At 43.5% G+C, this 9,208-nt stretch overlaps 1 protein-coding gene across 6 annotated transcripts in view; it reads left to right on the top strand.

The window, feature by feature from the left end:
- Positions 1 to 1,941: 1,941 nt before the first annotated feature.
- ppm1ba (protein phosphatase, Mg2+/Mn2+ dependent, 1Ba) overlaps positions 1,942 to 9,208 on the top strand; it is a 32,088-nt gene continuing 24,821 nt past the window's right edge. For 5 of the 6 annotated variants that reach the window (XR_003979636.1, XR_003979637.1, XM_030379015.1 and 2 more), the window contains exon 1: positions 1,942 to 2,309. The gene's annotated coding sequence lies outside the window, so the exon portion shown is untranslated. The remainder of the gene's footprint in view (positions 2,310 to 9,208) is intronic. The other variant, XM_030379014.1, reaches the window with a different exon arrangement.

Here is a 9,208-nt window from a genome sequence, read left to right as displayed (position 1 = left end):
GTACATCAGTGGTAGGCGCTCCACCCTCCTGTCCCAAACGTTCCTGATGGTAGCCAGTTTGTCGTCTTGCCAGCGGAAAGGTTGTGTAGCTCTGTCATCAAATCTGAAAACTCTTGCGAGGACATGAAACTGCTGCAGGGACATAGTTGAAAGGAATATAGGCCTCCCTGACTCTCCATCCCACAGACTTTTTGTAGCCTCATTGTTGGACCGATGTTCTCCTGCTAGAATCAACAGACCCATGTAGGCTTGGAGGTCTACCTGGTCCAAAGCCTTCCTTGTGTCCGCAAACACATGCCCCCCTTCCAGGTTTGTCATCGCCAGTATAATTTCCACAATGGACTCTGGTAAAAAAGAGTTTGAAGCTGGACTTGATGTCATCCAAACGAGATGTTGCATACCGTGTTGGCCCTGGCGTCATCCTAATGATATTTTCCCCTCTTGCTCTGCCTCCTCTGTCCTTGGGGGATGAATACCAGAGCGAGTTGCCATCCTTGGACTGGAATGTCACCTCAGGTGTGTCTTCCTCCGGTGCCTCTTCCCCAGGTGCCTCTTCCTCCGGTGCCTCTTCCTCAGGTGCCTCTTCCTCAGGTGCCTCTTCCTCAGGGGCCTCTTCCTCGCCATCTGTTGACTGTTCGGTCTCATGATGGTCTGGATCGAAATCAGGATCATTGTCTTCTATTTCTGAGACATCCTCCTCTATTTCTGGTTCAACTTCAATCTCCTCTTCGTCAGTTTGAAAAAAAAAAGTTCAAGAGCCTCAAATCGTCTGATCGGGCGCCGTCTCATTGTGTTCAGAGTAAAATAAGAACAATGCACAAGCAAGAGATATAGGGGATCTGTGAGAAGATATCATACATTTTGTATCGAAAGTGTGTCGTTCACGTGGGGGGATGGACACATAAGCCCGGGAAAGAGCCGGGTTCGGCTCTTTCGGCTGTCAAAAACCTAATTGGTAACTTTGAAATGTGGAACAGGTGTTATACGTTTAGTCTGGAAGGTGTGGTTCACGTAGGGGAATCCGCACATAAGCACGGGAAAGAGAGGACACCTAATTGTTCAGTCTGAAAGGGTTCACGTTGGGTGGAGTGTTTGAGTGTGAGTGTGTGAGTGTGCGTGCGTGCGTGCGTGCGTGCGTGTGCATGTAGGTGTGTGTGTGTGTGTGCGTGAAAGTATGTGTGTGTGTGTGCAGGGCCGTCGGACAAAGGGGACAAAGGGGACAGTTGTGGGGGGGCCCAAGGCAGAGGGGGGGCCCATGACCAAAAAAATCTTATATCTTACCTCCCCCCCCCCCCCCCCCCCCCCCCTCAACAATCTGGCGCAGGGGGTCCATCAGTACCTATAGTATAGGGGCCCAGGATTTGGTGCTACGGCCCTGTGTGTGTGTGTGAGTGTAGGTGTGGTGTGTGTGCGTGTGGTGTACTATCTGATGGATGTACACAATCTGGGGTCACCCATTCATTTCCTATGGCGGTCATTTTTGACCGGGAACACCACAGGTGTTACAAAGTTGACATTCAAAATTCAATGAAAGAAGTCATCATTAATTGTATATGTTCAAATGCCTAGTGTGGAGGATATCATAAGCCTGCGAGACAAATAAATGTAAAACACAATATTTATGATTGATCGAAAATGAAATCGGTCAGATTTGACCCGAACACGACAGGAGGGTTAAGTAGGCTATTTGTCTTATCTATATTGTCTCATTAAAGCACTTTGAAAACCCTACTCGAAGTGTAGCATTGTTATTCTATACTCTTCTTTTCCAATTGTTTATCCTCCAAATCGTGAGTGAACCCCACTCTTATCAGGGTTAGGGTAACCCTGACTTTAATGAATGGAGGTAGAGGGTCGGACTGATTTGGCGTTTGGCCTATCTCATCATAACTTTTAAGACAACACTGGCCAATGAGAAGAGAGAAGCAGAAATATGACCCTCCCTCTAACTGGATGGGAATGAACGTCATCTGTCTCTTACGGTTAGCCATAGCCACATTTAGCTCGCCGCTCCTGTGACGGGTGTTTCGTCTCAACGAGCTGGTTGTCTCACTTTGACCCTTTGGGGCCCTCATTGCTTCCTTGCAAAACATGTTTCCCAGAAGCGTAACCCGACGCCGAGGCACACAGACCGGAGTACAGACCGGAGTACAGACCGAGTGAAGGTCTGGCTACATCAATGCTAGTGGACGAGAAACCAAAGTGGCAGGAATAAGCCACCTAAACCTTTAAAAACACCTTTCGGTGGGTCACCATACCGACTACTGGGGCTGTAGAAAGAGCCCAGACCACCCTGTCCTCCGTATAAAGTAAGTGATGTTGGCGTTTCTAACATTGAGGAAATCTCGTTTACATGTAGAGCACATTGGGACTGAATCCAGTGGTATTAAACCAGCTGGTTTAAATGACCTTATGTTTACAAATCACTGTCAGAATCTGGGTTGGTTCGATTGCCAACATGAACAGCGCTACCCAATGTGGTGTTGTTGTGGTGGTTTCACATCAGTCGTGATTTTCACACTTAATAACCTGCAGCCGTGTAGTGTAGTGTACTGTAGGCTACTGTAGTGTAGTGTAAAGCCCTGTACTGCACTGTACTTCGCTGTTCTGTATTGTACTGTTCTGTACAGCCATGTACCGCACTGGACTATACGATACTCCACTGGACTGTACGGGCGCGTACTGCACTGCATTGTACTGGACTGCGCTGGAATTTACTGCACTGTACTGCACTGCACTGTATTCTATATTTGTGTATAATCCACGCCGTGCATGCATGCATCCCTCTTCACTTTAATGTCTTGTTAGAGTGCTTTAACCTGAGTAAAGCAAATGTTTGTACATTGCTAAAAGTGTCTTCCATGCAGCAGGTGCAACTAGCTATTTAAAATGTAATAAGATATTTATTTGGAGCCAGGTTATTAACTATTCATTCATTGAACACAGGTTATAACCTCGTGTGTGTGTGTGTGTGTGTGTGTGTGTGTGTGTGTGTGTGTGTGTGTGTGTGTGTGTGTGTGTGTGGTTATGTGTGTGTGTGGTTAGCTTAGCAAAACTTGGTTGGGTTGGTTCACAGATACACACAGACACTCACACCCCTCACTTTCTTAAAATAACCCAGATAAGTGTGTCAAGCACCAAGTGGGAATCGTGGTGTGGGAATTAATGGAATAACCCACATGTCCCATATCAACTCTGTCATACTCACACACTACAGGGCTGTAACACCTAATAGTTGGTAGACTTAGTCCAATTGAGTGGTAGAAGATTCTTTAGTTGGCGACCCATATTATCATTTGTTTCGGTTAGCATTTACACTGGACTTTGCTAGCGAGCCAAACATTGTGAACAAAGGCCTCATGGTCGATCAAGTTGGTCATCTTTTAGACAACGCATGAACAAATACTTGGGAAACTCAACTTTCAGTTGAGCATCATTTACAAACATCATTGTTTTTGTGGGTGACTATTTTATGATCTCTTTATATTGTAGTCAGATCATATTTCGATGAGTGCCTCCTCAATGCACAACGTCGGAGAGCGACAAATTTTAATCCACCATAAATTCACGCCTACCTGGTTCAAAATGTTTATTAATTTCAGTTTGTCTCAAAAGTGTGCATTCAACCCACAACGCATAGTTTTTCAGTTGGTTACCTATATTTGGCTCAGATCACGTTCAGACATACAGCGAACCAAACAAGAGTTTAAAAGCAAGGAACACCCTGTTTTAAGTAGATCAGAGTTAAACCGTACTTGCGTCCTGGAAAGCCCTCAGGGGTTTGATTAGAAACAGCTAAGTTGTAAAAGTATCCGTTCCCTCATAGGTCTATTTCAGAAATGCCTTACTGGATTTGATTAGACAGATTATAATTTTTACTCCTGTCTAGTTTGATATAACACAGCCTTGAATGAAGTACAGTGCATAACCAACCACTGAGCCATCTTCATTCATAACCACCCGTGATAGTGTTTGTCATCTTCATCACTCCCTCACTCCCTCATCTATAACTATAACCACCTGTGTTAAAGTTTGTCACTCCCTCACTCATCTATTACCACCTGTGATGTTTGTCACTTCCTCATCTATAACCACCTGTTATGTTTGTCACTCCCCCACTCCCTCATCTATTACCGCCTCTGTTAATGTTTGTCACTCCCTCATCTATAACCACATCATGTGTTAATGTTTGTCAATCCCTCACTCCCTCATCTATAACCACCTGTGATAATGTTTGTCACTCCCTCACTCCCTCATCTATAACCACCTGTGATAATGTTTGTCACTCCCTCACTCACTCATCTATAACCACCTGTGATAATATTTGTCAGTCCCTCACTCCCTTATCTAACTAGCCTGGCTAACGCCAGACCTCATCTCAATCGACATTGAGATGAGGTTTGGGAAACACGCATTCATTTTCTCGTATTTGAGGCGTGGTCTACGATTGCCCGAAGCCGTTTATTGAGCGCTACGAATGTCTATCATATAAGTCTGTAGTAGTACGTAGGTCATAGCCAATCAAAGCCTGTTGGTAGCAGATCAAAGACAGTTGCTATTTTTTCACAATAAACTTGCATTCTAAACTGCTTAGAACACTATCTAATCCTTAAAAGCATACCAAGTTAACAACAAACCAAATGTTCTCACCGCATACGATGTGGGTGGCCATATTGAAATTATGTCAAATTACATTGAGGCTTGAACTGGGGGTTGAGGTATCCAGGGGAAGGGATGTGAAACAACATCTCCGGGTTTCACCTGGGCATGAGGAGAAACATGGGCATACGATAGTACGAACGCTGAACAAGCAACAAAAGAAAACCAGATGTGTATTTTCGTTCTTAATAAAAAACAAGACACCTCGACACTCCTCTGCAAACTTGGTTACCAGTCTACCTCCTCTAGAAATAATGACTATTTCTTAATGACAAGCATGACACAAAACCGCTAGTATGCTGATCACATCTAGCATTTCCCCCATTTGATGGCGTATAAAGTCCAGCGGCTAAGTGGCTGCCCTTGTTACCGCTCCTCTAGTATAAGTACCGGCAGGCATGGTAGGAGCCCGGGTTGGTGGCCTACAGAGCACCGCTATTCTGTCACCAAGTTACCTGCTGCGGTTCTTTTTTATTTTATGACATGTTTGATTGATTTGATTGTGTAAATGTTGTGAACGATTCGTGAGCGTTCATTCTTTCCTATCTCCATCAGATAAATGGCAAATGTCATTGTGATAACAACACTATTGCCCTAGAAGGGAGGCGATTTGATGATTTGCTGCTGACAACCGCAAACGGATGCCTATAGCCCGCGCAACAGAAATCACCACAGCTGAAGACGGGGTTGGGATTGGGCCATTGTCTCTATTCATAGTTAGGGATGCACCGATCCGATATTTGTATCGGTATCGGTACCGATATTGAAGACATTTCGAGATCGGGTATCGGTGACAAATGGGCCGATCCATATTTAAAAAAAAAAAAAGAAAAAACTTTTTTTTTTTACGTTTATGTACATACTTGAATCCTATTCCTACTACCTTGCTGCTTTGATAATTGAATTTCCCACGAAAATGTTCTCACGGGATTAATAAAAGTGTATCTATCTATCTATTGGCTGAGCTATTCAGTTTCTATGCTGTGCGCTGTGAGTGACGTCATAAACAAGCAACACGCCGTGCGGAGCCTACAGTGATTGCAAAATGGAGCGAGCAAAAGGATCTGCTATCTGGAGCTATTTCACTTTACCTAAACCAGCAAGCTCCACGGCTACATGCAACATATGCAAAGTAAATGTCCCGAGGGGTGGTACTAAACCTTCTAGCTTTAATACCACAAACCTTATAAAGCACCTCCAAAAATTCAAGTCTCATGATCCCAGTCTTTTCCCCTCAATGAAACGTACAGTTTGTAGCCATAATTTCGCGCTGTTTTTCTATATCGGTATCGGATCGGTATCGGCCGATACTAAACCTCAGATATCAGTATCGGAGGTGAAAAAAGCGGATCGGTGCATCCCTATTCATAGTGGTGAAAGTCTGGATTAGTAACATACAAAGTTGAATTGAGTTGCTATCTTATTTGGGGGAGAGGCTACATGGAGTAGGCTATTGACAGTGCATAACTCCCATGGGGAAACATGGTGGTTCAAAAGTTCATGGCACTGAGCATGTTTAGCTAACTACGCTCAGTAGATTAAAATAGAATCCCCAGTGTCTCCTGCAGGTTCACAACCCACTGTATGGCTGGATGTGTGAGAGGATCATTGGAGCTGTGTTAAGCCTATTTGAGGTCCAACAAAGCACATGGAGTGCTGAGTTGCATGGCTTAGCCTCCATAGGCACCAGATTACTTCAGTGAGCACCTTTTCGCAACAAAGTGTACATTTATAACACAATACAATGTCACTTCGTATTCAAACCTAATTTTACATGCTGAATGTCTGTACCTTGAGGACCATAAGGTACATTTTTCAGACAGACAGACAGACAGACAGACAGACAGACAGACAGACAGACAGACAGACAGACAGACAGACAGACAGACAGACAGACAGACAGACAGACAGACAGAGGATGGCACTGCACTGCAGTCCCCTAGTTGCACGTTTTCGCAACTAAATTATACAGCTTCTGTTGCTCATTACTCAGCTGCTTCTCAGATCTGAGTTACCATGGAGATTTGGGGTGACATCACACCCAGTACTTGCACCGGATGGGATGCTGCCTATTTGTCGTTTATGTTTCCGCGATAAGGATTGCCGAGTTGATTGTGCTTCAGTGCTTAAAGAAAAAGAGAGGACAAGGAATATACATAAACAATATATACAGTATGATAAAAAAGACACTGTATATCTAACTAAAACTGATACATCTAATATAAATCTAACTAAAAATAACACATCTAATCTAAATCTAACTAAAACTGAGTTAAAGTGCAGTTGAATGACTTGAAAAAACATGAAACCAAAAAAATCCTTATGTTAGTTGTGTGTCGTTTTTTCCTGTAAAACGCTGCTGTATTTATATTGTATTTAAATAAAACTATTTATATTTATATTGTTTTAACTTCACATATCACTTTATACAATGCTTGAGTTGTAAATGAGGAGGTGGTCGAACACCGAGGGACTGCTGATCCGGCCGGTCGAGGGGGAGAAAGAAAAGTCACCAACATGACTGCGGATGGCTTCAAAACCACAGGGCCTGGTGCACAGCCACAGCGATACCACATGCACACATTATGCTGCAGCCATGGGCCTTGAATAAGTATTGGCCATGCTCATCTCATTTCAGAGCAAAAATGTGTGGTTGACAGTACTGAATGCATGTGTAGTGTACCTTTTTCTTTGTGATTCAACAGAATATACATTCAAACATGCCACATACTACTAGCAGACTCTACTAGTCTGTCATCAGTCAACTAGTAACATTGTGTTGATAAGATATTGGCATATTCTGTTCATATTATGTCAGTAGTATTTCAACATTTTCTCCCACCCTTCTCTTCAGGCAGGGCTCTACACTGAGCAGTACATATTCTCCTCAATGAAATTATTTGGTAGCGCAGGGAAATATGAATTTAAGGCACACACACACACACACACACGCGCGCTACGCACACACGAATACAGAGGCATACCTGCACCCAACTGTCCACAGATAGGGTGATCTGGTTAGTGTTTGAAGTGTGTATGGAATGAGTCTCTAGGGATGGGTTTTGGCAGTATGATATCGATACTACTAATAAAGTTACTTCCTATCGGTTCAGTATTTTATCAATAGTTTTATTGGTTATTTTTTAATATTTTTGAGGGGAAAAAAAGGAAACTGAACAGAATCGGCATTGCTCATTGTTATTTTCTGAAAATTGTATACAATAAAATACAAAATATTCTTTGCAGATTAAGCCTGACTACATTTTCCTAGCAGTTCTTCTGCAGACATCCACAGAGTTGCTTGGATGTGTCCTGACCTGCGCGGTCACTAGAGGAGACCCTGTCTCTTTGGCTGAAAGATGCCTGGACACGGACAGTAGTTGAAAGCTGGGCAGGGGAAGAATACAATTTTTTTCTCCCCACCAAAATGCATTGGATAGTAGCTAAGCATTGCTAGCCAAACAATTAGTTTAAATTGAATAGCCTGGCCATTTGTAGCATTTAGCTTTTAGACTTGGGAACTCTGTATCTTTGACTCGGGCATGGCCTACCCACAGTGGAGGAAGATAGAGGAATCGAGGTAAATGGTCAAACCGCCAATTTTGCAGATTTATCTCATGCTTGCTAGCGATTTGTTTTGTTAAATTGGTTAGCGTTAGGGTTAGCTAACCCTTACTGCCATGGAGCTTATCACATTTGTGACTTGAATAAAATAACCAATGTAAATGTTTAATTCTCTCTGCTATGATGAGTCTCACTGGACTCCACGTTGCACAAACAAAAGCCAAGAGAGAGACACAGGCAAGATGATGTTTGCATTTCTGCCAATGATTTGTCTTTATTCGCCACTATGGAAATCGAATACCCTCATTTCTCCAGTACCGATAGCAGAACGTCATAGAAGAAAACTACTGTGATGAGGCTTATTGGATGTGGCACTTGTACTTATTGAAGGGTGGCGGAGAAATATTACAGTAGGTGTCAAACTTTTTTCGCACACTGCTGTTTATAAGCATTCCGGTTTGCACATTTCTATTTTATTGGGCAAATGCGACTGAAATGCGCTCAATGTAGAGCCCTGCCTCCCTCCAAAGCCACTCCCAGAAACACATGGCTAAGTGGCTAACTTTAGCAATAGGTCACCCATGTGGAAGACTGGGGACAGGCCTAATGAGGGCACGCCCAGTTGGGCTGTCAACGTCTGTCACTTCATCGATTGTTCGCTCAATATGGATTTGTTTGATCGAATTCTCATTGGTCTGACAATTGCTGGTGTCTTTCATCAGGAGAAAATCACTTCTTAATCCATTATTTTCAGTGGCTGAAGGGACATATGGAGACCAATGTGTTTTTTTTTTAGTGATTGGCTATATTGTGTTTTGTGGCAACCCGTCTCTGGCACGGCACCCCTGGAGGCCAAGGGTGCAGGTTGTGGAGGCGGTGTACCACAGATTTTCAACAGATGGCGCCAGTAAGAGCATTGGTGCCAATCATTGAAATGCGGAGCACCTGAGGAGCAGGTGGGGAAGCATGCTTTAAAAAGCATGCT

This window comes from Gadus morhua, chromosome 15 (assembly GCF_902167405.1).
Source record: "Gadus morhua chromosome 15, gadMor3.0, whole genome shotgun sequence".
In the NCBI taxonomy this organism is placed as follows: Eukaryota; Metazoa; Chordata; class Actinopteri; order Gadiformes; family Gadidae; genus Gadus; species Gadus morhua.
This window is presented reverse-complemented; position numbering and strand designations above follow the sequence as displayed.